This window comes from Giraffa tippelskirchi, chromosome 1 (assembly GCF_054371585.1).
Source record: "Giraffa tippelskirchi isolate mGirTip1 chromosome 1, T2T-mGirTip1v1.2.pri, whole genome shotgun sequence".
Taxonomy (NCBI): Eukaryota; Metazoa; Chordata; class Mammalia; order Artiodactyla; family Giraffidae; genus Giraffa; species Giraffa tippelskirchi.
Window position 1 is genome coordinate 134,603,205 of NC_137275.1, and position 19,736 is coordinate 134,622,940.

At 35.0% G+C, this 19,736-nt stretch overlaps 1 pseudogene across 1 annotated transcript in view; it reads left to right on the forward strand.

The window, feature by feature from the left end:
- Positions 1–19,736, forward strand: part of LOC145509217 (protein CFDP2 pseudogene) — an 837,797-nt pseudogene that overhangs the window by 793,687 nt on the left and 24,374 nt on the right. The window lies entirely within an intron of this gene.

The window sequence follows — 19,736 nt, forward strand, 5'->3', positions numbered from 1 at the left end:
TAGTTGACCACATATATAGGAATTTATTTCAGAGCGTTCAACTATGTTCCATTGTCTGTGTGTCTGTTTTTATATCAGTACCACACTTTTTTTGATTAAAATAGTCTTGTAATATAGTTTAAGTTTCAGGAATTATGACACCTCAAGCTATATTCAATAGTCTTAATAATTGCTTTGTCTAACCAGGGTCAGTTGTAGTTTTTAACAAATTGAAGGATTTTTTTTCTACTTCTTGAAAAAATGCCACTGGAATCTTGATAGGGATTTCAATAAATCTGTTGATGGCTTCAATAGAATGTCTTAAAAAGAAGCTATTTCATGCAAGTGTAAAATGGAAAATTGTAAGATTTTAAGTGGAACTTTAAATTTCAAGTCTTTCAGGTTCAGTTCAGTTCAGTTCAGTTGCTCAGTTGTGTCCAACTATTTGTGACCCCATGGACTGAAGCATGCCAGGCATCCCTGTCCACCACCAACTCTTGGAACTTGCTCAAACCCATGTAGATGGAGTCAGTGATGCCATCCAAATATCTCATCCTCTGTCATGCCCTTCTCCTCCTGCCTTCAGTCTCTTCCAACATTAGAGACTTTTCCAATGAGTCCGTTGTTCGCATCAGGTGGCCAAAGTATTGGAGTTTCAGTTTCAGCATCAGTCCTTCCAATGAATATACAAGACTGGTTTCCTTTAGGGTTTACTGGTTGGATCTCCTTGCAGTCCAAAGGACTTGCAGGAGTTTTCTCCATCACTACAATTCAAAAGAACCAATTCTTCGGTGCTCAGCTTTCTTTATTGTCCAACTCTCACATCCATACATGACTACTGGAAAAACCACAGCTTTGACTAGATGGACCTTTGTTGATAAAGTAATGTCTCTGCTTTTTAATATGCTGTCTAGGTTGGTCATAGCTTTTCTTCCAAGGGGCGAGTGTCTTTTAATTTCATGGCTGCAGTCACTATCTTCAGTGATTTTAGAGACCAAAAAAATAAAGTCTCTCACTGTTTCCATTGTTTCCCCATCTATTTGCCATGAAGTGATGAGACTGGATGCCATGATCTTAGTTTCTGAATATTGAGTTTTAAGCCAGCTTTTTCACTCTCCTCTTCACTTTCATCAAGAGGCTCTCTAGTTCTTCACTTTCTGCTGTAAGATTGGTGTCATCTGCATATCTCAGATTATTGATATTTCTCCTGGCAATGTTGATTCCATCTTGTGCTTCATCCAGCCCAGGATTTCACATGATGTACTCTGCATATAAGTTAAATAAGCAGGGTGACAATATACAGCATGATGTACTCCTTTCCCGATTGAGAACCAGTCTGTTGTTCCATGTCCTGTTTTAACTGTTGATTCTTGGCCTGCATACAGATTTCTCGGGAGGCAAGTAAGGTGGTCTGGTATTCCCATCTCTTGAAGAACGTACCACAGTTTGTTGTGATCCACACAGTCAAAGGCTTTGGTGTAATCAATAAAGCAAATGTTTCTCTGGAACTCTCTTGCTTTTTCTCTGATGCAACGAATGTTGGCAATTTGATCTCTGGTTCCTCTGCCTTTTCTAAATCCAGCTTGAACATCTGGAAGTTCATGGTTCACATACGGTTGAAGCCTGGCATGGAAAATGTTGAGCATTACTTTGCTAGCGTGTGAGATGAGTGCAATTGTTTAGTAGTTTGAACATGCTTTGGCATTGCCTTTCTTTTGGATAGGAATGAAAACTGACCTTTTCCAGTCCTGTGGCCACTGCTGAGTTTTCCAGATTTGCTGGCATTTCCAGATTTTCTGGTGTATTCAGATTTGCTGAGTTTTACAGATTTGAGTGCAGCACTTTGACAGCATTATCCTTTAGAATTTGAAATAGCTCAACTGGAATTCTTTCATCTCCACTAGCTTTGTTCGTAGTGATGCTTCCTGAGGCCCACTTGACCTCATTCCAGGATGTCTGGCTCTAGATAAGTGACCATACCATCGTGGTTATCTAGGTCATGAAAATCTCTTTTGTGTAGTTATTCTGTGAATTCATGCCACCTCTTCTTAATATCTTCTGCTTCCGTTAGACCCATACAATTTCTGTCTTTTATTGTGCCCATCATTGCATGAAATTTTCCTGTGGTATCTCTAATTTTCTTGAAGAGATCTCTAGTCTTTCCCATTCTATTGTTTTCCTCTATTTCTTTGCATTGATCACAGAGGAAGGCTTTCTTATCTCTTCTTGCTATTCTTTGGAACTCTGCATTCCGATGGGTATATCTTTCCTTTCCTCTTTGCCTTTAGCTTCCTTTCTTTTCTCAGCTATTTGTAAGGCATCCTCAAACAACCATTTTGCCTTTTTGCATTTCTCTTTCTTGAGGATGGTCTTGATCACTGCCTCCTTGATCACCATGTCACAAACCTCCATCCCTAGTTCTTCAGGCACTCTATCAGATCTAATTCCTACAGTCACTTCCACTGTATAATTGTAAGGGATTTGATTTAGGTCATACCTGAATGCTCCAGTGGTTTTCCCTACTTTCTTCAATTTAAGTCTGAATTTTTTAATAAGGAGTTCATGATCTAAGCCACAATCCGTTCTTTGTCTTATTTTTGCTGACTGTGTAGAGCTCTTCTGTCTCTGGCTGCAACAAATATAATCAATCTGATTTCAGTATTGACCATCTGTCAATGGCCATGTGAAGAGTCTTCTCTAGTGTTGTTGGAAGAGGGTGTTTGCTATGACCAGTATGTTCTCTCAGCAATCTGTTAGGTTTTGCCATGCCTCATTTTGTACTCCAAGGCCAAATTTGCCTGTTACTCCAGATATCACTTGACTTCCTACTTTACCATCAGGTATGAAATTTTGCATCAGGTAAGGAATCATGATGCTAGACAATAATAAAAGTATCTTATTTTGGAATATTATAATTCATACGGAACACCTATAGAATTTCCTGCAAATTGTTGTTGTTAAGTTTCTCAGTCGTGTCCAACTCTGCCACCCAATGTAATGCAGCACACCAGGCTTCCCTATCCTTCACTATTTCCTGGAGTTTGCTCAAAGTTACGTCCATTGAGTTGGTGAAGCCATCCAACTATCTCGTCCTCTGTTGTCCTCTTCTCCTCCTGTCTTTAGTCTTTCCCAGCATCAGGGTCTTTTCTGATGAGTCAGTTCTTCGAATCAGGTTGTCAAATTACTGGAGCTTCAGTTTCAGCATCAGTCCTTCCAATGAATATTTAGGACTGATTTCCTTTAGGACTGACTGGTTTGATATCCTTGCAGTCCAAGAGACTCTGAAAGGGTTCTCCAACACCACAGTTCAATAGCATCAATCCTTCAGCACTCAGCCTTCATTGTCATCCAAATTTGACATCCATAAATGACTATTAGAGAAACCATAGCTTTGACTAGATGGATCTTTGTTGGCAAAGTAACATCTGCTTTTTAATATGCTGTCTAGGTTTGGTATAGCTTTCCTTCCAAAGAGCAAGCGTCTTTTAATTTCATGGCTGCAGTCACCATCTGCAGTGATTTTGGAGCCCAAGCAACTAAAGCCTGTCACTGTTTCCATTGTTTCCCTATCTATTTGCCATGAAGTGATGGGACTGCATGCCATGATGTTAGTTTGTTGAATGTTGAGTTTTAAGCCAGCCTTATCACTCTCCTCTTTCTCCCTCATTATGATACTTTTTATTTCCTCTTTACTTTCTACCATAAGGGTGGTATTATCTCCGCATGAGGTTATCGATATTTCTCCCAGCAATATTGATTCCAGCTTGTGATTCATCCAGCCTGGCATTTCACATGTTCTCTGCATATCAGTTAAGTAAGCAGGGTGACAATTGCCTTGACGTATTCCTTTCCCAATTGTGAACCAGTTAGTTTCTGCAAGTAAGTTTGATTTATTAAAGAAACACTCATTTCTGTTAAAAAAAAAAAAAAGATATTTCCAAAACAGTGCTTTTAACATTCAAGTCCACAATGGTATTTAATATAAATGGAAACTATTTATACGTGTTTCCATGCATTTAAGGAGTTATATGTATATATCTTAAGAAATAGATTTCATAATACTAAGGAAAAGAGGGCTGATTTTCCTTTTTATATTTTCTTACTATCCCCAAACACTGACATTATCCCTAGATGAGTGGACTACTTCACTATTTTTTTTCTACTAATTTTTTTAGCTCTTTTTTGGGGGATAGTTGTAGAATCACATGAGTTATAAGAAGTAACACAGAGAAGGCCTATTCTATGAATCACAATAAGGATATTGGCATCAAATCCTTTGACGTTACCCAATTCCACCAGTTTTGCATGTGTTTGTTGTTGTTCAGTCCCTAAGTCATCTCCAGTCTTCACAGCCACATGGACTGCAGAATCTCAGACTCTTCTGTCCTCCACCGTCTCCTGGAGTTTGCTCAAATTCATATTCATTGAGTCAGTGATGCTATCTAACCATCTCATCCTGTGTCACCCCCTTCTTCTTTTGCCTTCAATCTTTCCCAGCCTCAGGGTCTTTTCCAATGAGTCAACTCTTCCCATCAGGTGGCCAGAGTGTTAGAACTTCAGCTTCAGCATCAGTCGTTCCAATGAATATTCAGGATTCATTTCTGTTAGACTGATGATTTGATCTCCTAGCTCTTCAAGGAATTCTGAAGTGTCTTTCCAGCACTACAGTTCGAAGGTGTCAATTCTTTGGCACTCAGCCTTCTTTATAGTCCAACTTTCACATCCATACATGACTTCTGGAAAAACCACAGATTTGACTATATGGACTTTGTCAGCAAAGTGATGTCTCTGATTTTTAAAACGTTGTCTAGTTTTGTCATAGCTTTCTTTCTGAGGAGCAAGTATCTTTCAATTTTGTGACTGCAGTCACTGTTGCAGTGATTATGGAACCCAAGAAAATAAAGTCTGTCACTCCTTCCACTTTTTCCCCTTCTATTTGCAATGAAGTCATGGGACCAGATGACATGATCTTAGTTTTTTGAATGTTGAGTTTCAAGCCGGCTTTTTCACTCTCTTCTTTCACCCTCATCAAGAGTCTCTTTAGTTCCTCTTTGCTCTCTGTCATTAGAGTGGTGTCATCTGCATATGTGAAGTTGTTGCCATTTCTCGTGGCAATTTTGATTTCAGTTTGCATGTGCTAATTGTGTGTATTTGTGTTTGTTGCTGTTGTTATTCATTCATCCATTCCTGTTTGACTATTTGCGATTCTGTGGACTGCGGCTTGCCAGGCCTCCCTGCCCCTCACCATCTCCTGGAATTTTCCCAAGGTCATGTTGATTGCATCGGTGATGCCATCCAGCCATCTCATCCTCTGACACCCTCTTCTGTTTCTGCCCTCAATCCTTCCCAGCATCAAGGACTTTTCCAATGAGTCATCTGTTTGCATCAAATGACCACAATACTGGAGCTTCAGCATCAGTCCTTCCAGTGAATATTCAGGGCTTAACTCCCTTAAGATTGATTTGTGTTTAGTGCCATGCTATTTTATTACATATACATTTATGTATCCAGCATGTAGGTCAAAATGCAGAACAGTTTCTTCACAAGGATCACACACGTTGCTCTCTTATATCCACAGATGCCTGTCTCTACCACCACCTCCAACCCTCTTATTGCTATCATTTTGTCATTTTAAGAATGCTATATAAGCTGAATCAAATAGCATGTAACCTTTTAAAGACTGGCTTTTAATACTCAAGTTAATTTTCAGAGTGTATCTATACAAGGTGTTATGAGTATCAACAGTCTCTTGCATGATGAGTAGTATTTGAAGGGGTTTCTCTCATAACTCAATTGGTAAAGAATCGGCCTGCAGTGCAAGAGACCAGTTTGATTCCTAGGTTGGGAAGATCCACTGGAAAAGGGATAGGCTACCCATTCCCGTATTCTTGGGCTTCATGGATGTACCACATTTTTAAACCATCATCTATTAAACATTCCAGTCTGCAGCTCATACAAATGGAGGTGCTATAAAAATTTGTTGACAAATGTTGAGTGAATATAAGATGCATTTATTATAAATAAATGCCCAAAAGTGCAATTGCTAGATCACATGGGAAGTGCATGTTCTGATTTTTTTAAGAAACTGAAACCTGTGTTAGAGTGGCTGTACCATTTTTTTACATTACTTGAGGCACTGTATAAATAATGTGTTTTCGCCACATCTTTATCAGCATACACTGTTACCACAATTTTTTTTTCAACTTTAGTTATTTTAATAGGAGACATTGATACTCATTTTGGTTTTAATTTGAATTTCCTTTATGGAAAATGACACTGAAGATGTTTATGGGCTTATTTTCCATCTATGTAGTCTCCTCATTGAAAATGTTTGTTCATGTATTTTACCGATTTTTTCATCTTTTTGTTTTGTTTTGTTTTAGTGTTGTTTTTTACCAAGTTTTGAGAGTCTTACATATTCTAGATGCAATTCCTATGTCTTTTTACAGGGTCTTTAACACAGCAGAAGTTGTTGATTCTTTGTTTCATTTTGATATGCTTAAATTTGTCAACTTTTCCTTTTATAGATTGTGCTTTTAATTTCAATTCTAAGAATTTTTCACCTAGCCTTAGGTCCCAAGATTTTTCTCCAATTTTTATCTAAACATTTTATAGTTCTACATTTTAGTTAAATTGTTTTTTAAAATGTATACAGGCATAAAATTTAAGTTGAGACTATTTTAGGCACATAATTGCTTCAACATTATTTGTTGGAAAGGTGCTCCTTCCTTTGCTGAATTGCTTTATACAAAATATCAGTTGGACAAATATATGTTGGTCAACTGTTGGATTCTCTGCTTTTCCCGTTGGTCTTTTTGTCTTTCCCCCAGCAGTACCATTGTCTTGGTAGCTACAACTGTGTGTGTGTGCGTGCTAAGTCGCTTCAGTCATGTCCAACTCTATGATTCATGGACTGTAGCTCACCAGGCTCCTCTGTCCATGGAATTCTCCAGGCAAAAAAACGAATGGATTGCCAGGCCCTCTTCTATGGGATCTGACCAACCTAGAAATTGAACCCACACCTCCTATGTCTGCTGCAGGCAGGATCTTTACCACTAGCACCACCTGGGAAGCCCATAGCTCTGTTAGTAGGCCTTGACTTTGGGTAGGAAAATTTCTCTCATTATATTTTCTTTTTTAAAAATTATTTTAATAATTCTAGGGCCTATACCTTCCACACAAGTTTCAGAATAAGCTTGTCTGTATCTAAAAATATGTTATTAATACTAACATTCTAGTAGACATTGCATTAAACAAATAGATCAGTTCAGTTCAGATACTCTGTTGTGTACAACACTTTGTGACCCCATGACTGCAGCAAGCCAGGCTGCCTTTCCATCACCAACAACTGGAGACTGCTCAAACTCATGTCCATTGAGTCAGTGATGCCATCCGACCATCTCATCCTCTGTCATCCTCTTCTCCTCCTGTCTTCAATCTTTCCCAGCATCAGGGTCTTTTCCAATGAGTCAGTTCTTCGAATCAGGTTGCCAAATTACTGTAGCTTCAGTTTCAGCATCAGTCCTTCCAATGAATATTTAGGACAGACTGGTTTGATACCTTGCAGTCCAAGAGAATCTCAAAGTGTTCTCCAACACCACAGTTCAACAGCATCAATCCTTCAGCACTCAGCCTTCATTATCATCCAAATTTCACATCCATAAATGACTATTAGAAAAACCATAGCTTTGACTAGATGGACCTTTGTTGGCAAAGTAATATTGCTGCTTTTTAATATGTTGTCTAAGCTTGTCATAGCTTTTCTTCCAAGAACAAGCATCTTTTAATTTCATGGCTGCAGTCACCATCTGCAGTGATTTTGGAGCCTAAGAAAATAAAAAATCTGTCACTGTTTCCATTGTTTCCCCATCTATTTGCCATGAAGTGATGGGACCAGATGCCATGATCTTAGTTAAGCCAGCTTTTTCACTCTCCTCTTTCACTTTCAAGAGGCTCTTTAGTTCCTCTTTGCTTTATGACATAAGGGTTGTGTCATCTGCGTATCTGAGGTTATTGACATTTCTCCCAGCAACTTGATTCCAGCTTGTGATTCATCCAGTCTGGCATTTTGCATGATGTACTCTGCATATAAGTTAAATAATCAGGGTGACAATATACAGCCTTGATGTACTCCTTTCCCACTTTGGAACCAGTCTGTTGTTCCATGTCCGGTTCTAACTATTGCTTCTTGATCTGCATACAGATTTCTAAGGAGACAGTTCAGGTTGTCTGGTATTCCCATTTCTTGAAGAACGTACCACAGTTTGTTATGATCCACACAGTCAAAGGCTTTGGCGAAGTCAATAAAACAGAAGTAGATATTTTCCTGGAAGTTTCCTGAGTTTTCTAAGATCCAACAGATGTTGGCAATTTGATCCCTGGTTCTTCTGCCTTTTGTAAATCCAGCTTGAACATCTAGAAGTTTTCAGTTCACTTACTGCTGAAGATTCTGGTAGACATTGCATTAAACAAATAGATCAGCTTAGAAATAATTAAGATCGTTACTCTGCTAAATCTTCTAATCCATGAAGAAAGTGTTTCTCTCCACTGATTTAGAGCTTCTTTGATTTCTTTAATTAACATTTTGCAGTATTCATGGTAGAGATGCCATACATGTTTTCATAAATTTATAACCATGTAATTTAAGTCCGAGGAACTCTAGATGATTCTACAAATATAATTTTGGTTTCTATCAGACTGTTATTAATCTCTGGAAATGCAACTAATTTCTGCATTTTGATATATTGTCCTGCAAACTTGCCAAACTTACTTATTACTCTTAAGATTATTTCCTTTGTATATCTTGGGATTTTCTAATGAGAAAATCATATCACCTGCATGTGTAGTTTTTTTTTTTTTTTTACTTTGTAATATATAGGTCTTTTTTTTTTTTAACTTGCCTTATTCAAAAAATGGAACTTCCAATATTATGATGAATGTATTGTCGAGAGTAGATTCCCTAGAATGATTCAAGCTTAGAAAATATTCAGCATTTCACCACTAAATACGATTGTTCACTGTAGATAATCCAATTAAATATGAGAAATTCTCCTTTATTGTTTCTGGTGATTTTTATAATACATGAGTGTCAGTTTTGTCAAATGACTTATTTATGTCAGTTAATTATGATCATATGATTTTCCTTCTATAGCCTATTAGTATGGTTGATTACATTGATCAATTTTCAAATATTGAATGAGCCTTGCATACCTGGAAAAACCCAAGTTATTCACAGTATGTATATATATTTTCATACATTACTGGATTTGATTTGGTAATACTGTCTTGAGAATTTTTGCATCTATGTTGCTGAGAGATATTACTCTGTTATAATTTTTTGAACTATCTTTGTCTGATTACAGAATTAGGATAATAGTTTTATCAAATGAGCTGGGAAGAGTTTCCTACTAACTTATTTTCTAGAAAAGATTTTATAAAATTTATAGTTACTCTTCTGTAAATGTTTTATGTGTGAATTCTCCAGTGAAATCATGTGAGATGAAGTATATATATCTGGAAGATTTTAAATTAGAAATTTGATTTCTTTAAATGTAATCAGTCTATTCAGAATGTCTATTTCTTTTTCATCAATTTTGTGAATTTGTGAATTTCAAGGAATGGAAATGACTTAAGATCTGTTATTGTATCCCCATCCCCTTCCTAAATTTGAAGTTTATTACTTCACTCATATTTTCAGTCTTTCTAGAGGTTTATCAAATACAGTGACTTTTACTAAAGAACAGAGCTTCGACACATTGATTTTCTCTCTTTTTTTCAACTTTAATTTTATTGATTTCTGTATCCTTTCCTTATCACTGCATTGCATTTACTTTGTTCTTCTTTTTCTAATGTCATGAAGTAGGAAGTTAGATTATTGATTTAAGATATTTCCTTTTTTTTCTAATATAAGTCTTAAGTGATATAAATTTCCCTCTCAGAAATGATATACCTGCATACTTTGCAGGTTATGCATACTTTGATATCTTCTATTTTCACACCATTTTGTATTTTTGTCATTAACTTTGCAACTAGTTCTTTGACCAGTAGATTATTTTAAAGTGTGTGATTTATTTTTCATGTGTTTGGAGATTTTCCTGTTGTAGTTGTATTATTTTTTTCCCCTAATTTGATTTCACTGTGGTCAGAAAACAGAATCAGTCTGATTGCAATTTACTGAAGTTAGTTAAGGTTTGATTTGTAATTAAGACATGCTCTATCTCAGATAAGTATTGAGAGGGATGTTGAAGTCTCAAGTATAATTCTGAGTTTATCTCTTTATCCTTTCAATTTTATCTGGTTTTGCTTCATAAATTTTTCGAGTCTGTTACTCAGTGCATACACATTTAAATTACTGGATTTCATTGATAGATTGACCCATTCATCATTGTACAATGTACCTCCCTATCCTTGTCAATCTTCTTTGTTACAAAGTAAATTTTATCTCATGTTAACATAGCCACTCCTGCTTACTTTTGATTAATGATTTTATACTATTTTTTTGCCCTTATTTTCACAACTACTTATACTGATATCCTTGAAATGAGTTTCTTATATACAGTGTATAATTGGGTCGTGTGCTTTTTTCACCTGTTGGCCTCTATCTTTTAATTGATATATTTAAACAATTTACATTTAATGTCATTATTGCTATGTTAAGATTTAATTCTTCTGTTTTATGCTTTGTTTTCTGCTTAGTATCTCTATATTTTCATTTCTGTGTTTTTTCTTACCTGCTTTTTTTGTGGTCATTTAATTTTTGTTTAAAATTTTAGGACTTCCCTATAGCTCAGATGGTAAACAATCTGCCTGTGATGTAAAAGACCAGGGTTCAATCTGTGAGTTGGAAAGACCCCCTGGAGAAGGGAATGGCAAACCACTCCAGTATTCTTGCCTGGAGAATTTCATGGACAGAGAAACCTGGTGGCTACAGTCCGTTAGGTCGTAGAGTTGGACACGACTGAGTGACTAAAACACAGTTTTTTTTAGAATTTCATTTTTATTTTATCCAGTATTCTTGAATACATTTACTTACATAGCTTTTTAATACTTCTTCTAGTATTATGTTATATGTAAATAATTTAGGACATATACAATGTTGACTAGGTTACGATTTTGACTGAAATATAGAAAACGTATCTCCCTTTACATCTCCTTGCCCTCTCCATTTATTTAAAAAAAGGCTTAAATATTTCCTATACATAGTTAGATAGTATGGTTTTTGTTTGAAACATGATTTAGAAATCTCAAGAAAAGGAAAATCTATTGTATTGTCTATATATATATATATATATATATAATATTTGATTTTCATTGTTATTTTTATCTTCCTGATGTTACAAAGATCCATCTTTTATTATTTTCATTGTATTTGTGGAACTTCTTTTAGAAATTCTTTAGGGTAGGTCAGCAGACCTAAAAAAAAATTGTTTTCCTTCACCTGAGAATAGCTTGATTTTTACTCATCCCCAAATGCCATTTCACTAAGTATATAATTCTGAGTTGATAGTTCTTTTCTTTCAGAGCTTATAAAAATGCTGTTTACTTCCTTCTGATATGCTATACAGGAGGACCTTGTTCTGGTATCTATAATTTCTATTGAGAAATCAGGCCAGATTTGATTTTTTTCATCTTGATAGTAAATAGTTTCTCTTCAGCTGCTTTCAAGAGATTTTCTTTGTCTATGTTTTATCATTTATTTCTCTTGACTTTTCCTATTTGAATTTTAGGTTTATGTCTTTTGCCAAATTAGGGAAAATCAGCAGTTATTTCTTCAAATATGTTTTAGCCTGCTCTTCTGGGATTCAGCTGATATATGCTATAACTGAGATAGACATAGATGTAGATATAGATATAAAGATTATAGTACCACTGGTCTCAGAAGCTCTTGTTATTTTTCTCTAATTCCGCTTTCTTATTCATATTGTATAATTGTGCTATTCTAGGTACATATTCATTTATTTCTTTGTTCTTTCCCTTTTGCCGCTTAGCTGGTCCATTTAGTTGTTGTTGTTGTGTTTTTCACAATTAAAATCCATTTTATCCTTTTTAAAAATTTTTGAGTTAAATTCATATACAAAAAAATTCACCTTTTAACCATATTAAATTGTGCAATTCAGTGATTTTAGGATGTTCACATGTTGTGTCTTTATCAACACTATCTTACTCCTGAGCATTTTCATGACCCCTGTGATATCATAATTTATAATAAGAAATGTACATTTGATCTTTGTCCTCATCTGTGACACAGAGCTCCTAGAACCCATGGAATTTTCTAAGTGAAGAGAGTGATAAAGGTATCTTTGTTAGTTTAGCAAGGTTATGTTTGGAATGCACTTAAGAGGCTGTTGTCTTTGAAGTCAAACATGTGGTTACAAAATTGGAACTTTTAGTTCCCCAAACCTTTCTTTCTACTCCATCTCAAAGGAAAGGAGAAAGGCTAAAGGTTGAATCAACTGCCAAATGGCCAGTGATTTAATCAAGCATGCCTTTAAATATAACAGGGTTCAGAGACCTTCTGGATTGATGAACACACAGAGATTCAAAGAGAGTAGATACTTTGAGAAGGTGTGGAAGCTATATGATTTTTTCCCATACCTTGCCCTATGTATCTATTCCATCTGGCTTTCCCAGTAACTTAACTATTTCTCAGTTCTGTGAGTTTCTCTAACAAATTAATCTTATTGACAAGTTAGTCATGGGAACCTCTTTCTTAAAACCTGTTGGTCAGAAGCACTGGTAACAACTAGAACTTGCAGTTGTTGTCTGAAATGAAGGAAGGTTTTTGTGACTGAGCCCTTAACCTGGAATCTGATGCTCTCTCCAGGTAGAGTGTCAGAACCGGTTCAAATTTTTGGATACTTGGTTGGTATCAAAGAACTCTTGGTCGTAGTGAGGAGGCAAGAGAAAACCCCTATAACACATTGGAGTTGTGTCTAGAACCTAAATAACCCCCAAAAGAAAACCTACACTTCCCACTATCCCTTCAATAACCAATAATCTATTTTCTATCCCCATGAATTTACATAATCTCAATATTTCAGCTAAATGGACTCATGCAATATGTGTCCTTTTATTTCTAGCTTATTTCATTTGGTATAATGCTTTATAGATTCATTTATGTTGTATCCATAACTTCACTCCTTTTCATAGTGAGATAATATTCCACTGTATGGATATCAGTTTATCACCTGAAGGGCATTTGTTTTTTTCCTATAATATCTTTTAGCTATTACAAATACTGCTGTTATGAACATCAGCATATAAATATTTGAGTGGACATGTATTTCAGTTCTCTTGGATAAAAACCTAGAAGCGGAATTGGTGGGTCTTACATTAATTCTATTTTTACCTTTGAGGAAATGCCAAATCATTTACCACACCACTGCACCATGCTATTAACACATTCATGCAAGCAATCTTTGAAGATTCTAACTTTACAACCTTACCAACAACTGTTACGTTTATAGTCATCCTGGATAGAGTGAAATAATGTCTAGTTACAAATTTGATTTGGATTTTCCTGTTGACTAATTTCAAATCCCGAAGAAGGGCAATGCCAACGAATGTTCAAACTGCTGCACAATTACACTCATTTCACATGCTGGCAAAGTAATGCTCCAAATTCTCCAAGCCAGGCTTCAACAGTGTGTGAACAGTGAATTTCCAGATGTTCATACTGGATTTAGAAAAGGCAAAGGAATCAGAGATAAAATTTCCAACATCCATTGCATCATAGAAAAAGCAAGAAAGTTAAGAGAATTCCAGAAAAACATCTGCTTCTGCTTTATTGATTATGCCAAATCCCTTGACTGTGTGGATCACAACAAACTGTGGAAAATTTTTCAAGAGATGGGAATACCAGACCACTTGACCTGCCTCCTGAGAAATCTGTATGCAGGTCAACAAGCAATAGTTAGAACTGGACATGGAACAACAGACTGGTTTCAAATTGGGAAAGGAGTACATCAAGGCTGTATATTGTCACCCTGCTTGTTTAACTTATATGCAGAGTACATCATGCAAAATGCCAGGCTGGATGAAGCACAGCTAGAATCAAGATTGCTGGGAGAAATGTCAATAACTTCAGAGATGCAGATGACACCACCCTTATGGCAGAAAGTGAAGAAGAACTGAAGAGCCTCTTGATAAAAGTGAAAGAGGAGAGTGAAAAAGTTGGCTTAAAACTCAACGTTCAAAAAACTAAGATCATGGCATCTGGTCCCATCACTTCATGGCAAATAGATAGGGAAACAGTGGAAACAGTGGCAGACTTTATTTTCTTGGGGCTCCAAAATCACTGCAGATGGTGACTGCAGCCATGTAATTAAAAGACGCTTGCTTCTTGGAAGAAAAACCATGACCAACCTATACAGCATATTAAAAAGCAGAGACATTACTTTGCCAACAAAGTTCCATCTAGTCAAAGCTATGGTTTTTCAGTAGTCATGTATGGATGTGAGAATTGGACCAAAAAGAAAGCTGAGTGCCAAAGAATTGATGCTTTTGAACTGTGATGTTGGAGAAGACTCTTGAGAGTCCCTTTGACTGCAAGGAGATCAAACAGTCAATCCTCAAGGAAATCACTCCTGAGTATTCACTGGAAGGACTGATGCTGAAGCTGAAACTGCAATACTTTGGCCACCTTATGCAAACAAGTGACTCATTGGAATAGACCCTGAAGCTGGGAAAATTGAAGGCAGGAGGAGAACGAGACAACAGAGGATGAGACGGTTGGATTGCATCACTGAATCAATGGAGATGAGTTTGAGCAAGTTCCAGGATTTGGTGATGGTGTCCATCATGCCAGGGAATCCTGGTGTGCTGCAGTCCATGGGGTCACAAAGATTCAGACACAACTGAATGACTGAACTGAGCTGACTGACTAATGATGATGACCATCGTTTCCTGTGTTTACAGTGAAAGTTTGATGCTGAATCTTCTTTAAATGACTGTAGAATTCACCAGTGACACCATCCAGTCCTGGGCTTTTCTTTGATTGGAGGTATTTAACTAATGATTCAGTCTCTTTTTATAGACATATTCATATCATCTATTACTATCTGAATCAGTTTGGATATTTTCACGTCTCTGGGAATTTGTCCATTTCATAAGTTAGTTAGTGTGCTTGATGATGCCCTACAGGTCTGCATGTGTTCACTTATCTTCATTCATATTTTTTCTGTTCCTCAGATCAGATATAATTTGAAATAATTTATATTGAAGTCCACTAAATCTTTATTCTGCCTGCTCATATCTTCTGTTGCACTCCGAGTGAATTTTTTATTCCAGTTACGGTACTTCCCAACTCTATTATATACATATGGGCTTCCCTGGTGGCTCAGACAGTAAAGAGTCTGCCTGCAGTATGGGAGACCCAGGTTCAATGCCTCGGTCAGGAAGATCTCCTGGAGAAGGAAATGGCAACCCACTCCAGTATTCTTATCTGGAAAATTACACGCATGTAGGACCCTGGCAGGCTACAGTCCATGGGGGTCACAAAGAGTCGAACAAGACTGAGCGACTTCACTATATATATATATATATATATATATATATATATATATATATATACACACTTGTATTTATATATGCATCCTTTTTAGAATTTCTGTATTCTTATTGATTTTTCTGTATGAAGGGACATTATTCTCTTGGAATCTTTTAGTTCTTTAGACATGATTTCCATTAAGTCTTTGAAGATAGTTAAATATTTTAAAGTTTTTACTATTAAACTTAATGTCTCAGCCTCCTCATAAAAAGTTTCTCCTAATTGCTTCATTTTCCACATGTGGACCATACAACAGTGGACCCTCAGTGCTGTTGTTGCTGAAAAGTGGACTTTTTGAACATTATAGTTTGTAAACTCTGGTAATCATATCGTCTTCCTCTTTTTCATTGTTTATTGTTACTGTTTGGTGGCTTTCCTGAACTAATTTTACAGTCTAAATTTTTGTCATTTGTGACCTCTGGAGTTTCTGTTTTATTTATCTTAGTGACCAGCTAATGAACAGAAAAAAGATTTTCTTAGGTTTCAGGGACCAAATTATCTCCCAGTCTTTTAAAAAGAGCTCTATTTATTTGAGCACACTTTGAACATACAATGAGCAGTTTACAACTATTTCTTGGCTTTCACTTCCTCATTGCACAGTGCCTCAAGATCATTCAAGGTAATAGTATCCAGGAATGATGCTAAAACTGAAGATCTTATTAATGTGAAAGATCTTATTAATGTGAAAGATATGTATGAGTATATATCTCTAGATGGATAGCATGTAATAAATACATATAGAATTAGGTTTTCTGCAAGGACAGGGACCATCTCTGTTGGCAGTCATTTTCTCTGGGTGGTGTGTTGAGGTGACAAACTTTCTTTCTGGCTTTTTGTATTATTTCAATTTAACAATAAAACAGAATATTTAGCAATGAATAGCATATTCCTTTGAGACAATTTTTTAAATCATGTTTTAAATTGATTTTAAATTGAACTTCAGTTGGCATTCATCACATTTCTTCACTTTGATTATAAACCAATGAGTTTTAATGATTTGTATGGAAAGCTAACACTTATATGAATTCACCAGATGATGCCTTGGTACATTGTGTTATGATGACGAGGGGAGAATATGATAGGATACTTTCATTTACAGGATAATTGGCTAGGATTCTTCCATTCAATCTAAAAACTGCAATGAGTTTTCCAAAACTTTAAGGTGTGAAAGAATATTTGAGTTAAAGTGTCACATTTATATAATTTGCCCAGTATTGCACTTCACTGGAGAAAGCAGCTCTAAGAACAAATACAAGTGATATTTTGTATAAAACTAGAAATCTCAATATGTGGAATGCCTTCAGAATTATTTCCCTAAACCTAATTATATTGTATATGCGTACATCCAAAGAAGTCACACATAGTAATTTAACACTCTATAATTGACAGGATAAAACCACTTAGAATGGTCAAGAATATTGCATTTCATGTAAATTCTCAGCATAACAAGTGCTTACAATAAAATTATTCAAGCAAGGAATTGGTCCAGTCTTACTAGCAGAACACCTATCTATTTGGAAACATATTTAAGTAACCATCCAGAGCATGTCACTGTTTCCCAACACAGACAACAAAGTGAGATCATCTTCTAATCCAGATTTTATCATGGCTTCTTTGATAATTGCCCATATCCTGGTGAAATTTTCTAACTTATTTCCTTTCTTCTAATTAAGGGGAGAGTGGGGTAAGTAAGATATGATTCAAACTAAGCATCTCGAGACTTGTATTTTAAATATAAAGGCACAACACTATATATATATATATATATATATTTATTAAGCATTATATATATTTATTAATATATATTTATAATTATTATATATAATATATATTTATAATTATTATTATATTTATATTATTATATTTATAATGTATTTATTTAATTTATTTATTATATTTATAATTATTATTATTATTAAGCATATATATATATTTATTAAGTCATTAAGCACATTTTTTTAAGTGTATAATAAAGCAAGTCTATAGTAAAGCCCCTTTCTACTGCTATTGCCTACATATCTGGGTAGAAAACATAATTTCTTTCCAATTAATCTGTTGAGATTTTTGTAATCATATCTGAGCATGTGGTTTTACCAGGTTTTTTTATTACTGTTTTCTACAGAGGAATATAAGAGATACAAAAATAAATACAAGGCAAAATTGGCTTTTGAATAATTTTTATAGATAATACTGTAAATCTGTGATGATATATAGAAACATTTTAGATTTCAAACCTTTCTTAATTACTCTTATCTGAACCTCTTTTCTAAATGTTTGTACTGAGTTCATTGTCTTTTCCTTCCCTTTTTTCCTTGAAGATCCTCAAAACTTGATCTTCCTTCTCTTATGCTTTAATACTTTTCAAGTGTCTTTCTTCTCATGATATTTTGATGTCAAGAAACAATTGGATAGGGGTGTGTGTGTGTGTGTGTCTGTGTTTGTTGAATTTATTTGAAATAAGCAAAGAAAACATAGTTCTGGTAGGCTTATACATATCCTTTTCTTTTTTACTTTATTGCTTCAACTAAAAACACAAATTAATTTAACCATCACCCTTACATTCTTTCCCAAACCTCAGCTGTCTTTGTTCTTCCCAAAGTATCTTTAGAGATACTATGGTACATATGAAAGAACACTAACTAGCTTGATAGTTGAAGGCATAAGATTCTGTTGTTGTACATTTAGTTATGTTAAAGCTGTAGTAAAGACATTTGCATCATGATAATGAGTAAATTCTCTTTGGTTTTCTCTCTTCTTTCCACTCATTATCTAGTTTCTTTTTTTTAAATTTTTTTCAAATACAGTTGATTTACAATGTTGTATTAATTTCAGGTGTACAGCAATATGATTCCGTTTGATTCACAAAATGATACATATATATCTATTCTATTTATAGATTCTTTTCCACTATTGGTTATTACAAGATATCATGTATAGTTCTCTGTGCTATAAGTCCTTGCTGTTTACTCATTTTATATATAGTAGTGTATATTTACAAAACAGAAATAGACTCACAAACATAGAAAACAAACATGGCTGCCAATGGGGAAAGCAGGGAAAGGGATAAACTAGGAGTTCAGGATTAAAAACACACACTACTATATTCACTCTTTATCTACTAGATATATGACAAACATTTAAAATGGCTGGTGATATGATTCAATAATTTACATTAAAAATGAAAAATTTTAACATTCATAGGGTTTTCCATTACTTTAATTTTAAATAAGCCAATTAAGAAGGATAAATACCAATGGTTTATCAAAATTATATGAAGTTATCAGTAATCAAAATACTGTGAGTAGCAAGCAATATTTAATAGGTTCACCTGCCAGTAAGTGAATGATATAAAACTCCAAAGATCTTTTCACATTAGCCTCCTCTCTTATTGTCATGTTACAAAGAATTTCTATGGAAATTAAGAAAAAGAAAGCAGTATACAACTTCTAAAAAACTGTTAAAAAGTATAAATATGCATGATATTCTTCAGAACTGAGGTGTTGTGACAAGCATGATTTTTATTCACCTGAAACAGATCGATCAGATAAGAATGTTAAATTATTTGAGCAAATGTTTAAGGGAAAGATTAGGAGTATGGGACATTGACATATATTTTCATAAAAACAAAAACAGGTATTTATAAAATCTTCAAACTATAGAAGACGTGTAGCAGATAATTGTTTGACTTAAACTTGCTATAGAAAACCATCTTGAAATTGAGTATGGAACTGATTTATGTTTGTTTTAGCTAAAATTATTTGATTCTGGGACAAAATAGAATGATTATTTACTGATGAAAAACAGGCACAATAACAAACAAAATTTAGGAGGTCTTGGAACTTACTCAAAAGCACATAAATATATACTTTGATTAATATAAAGTTGAAACATCTTTGAATGTACCTATAAGATCAAAATGTATTGTTGATGTGGTTGCAAAAGAGTTTCATTGTTAATTTGTAAAAATTAATGTACTCATTTTGAGGGAGGAAAATAGCCTTCTGGCTTTGTCATGAATGTCAAAGCATACAACTTTCTACACAAAGAATTTGTTGTTCAGTCACTCAGTCACGTCTGACTCTGCAACCCCATGGACTGCAGCACACCAGGCTGTCCTGTCCTTCACCAACTCCCAGAACTTGCTCAAACTGATGTGCATTGAGTTGGTGATGTCATACAAGCATCTCATCCTCTGTCATTCACTTTTCCC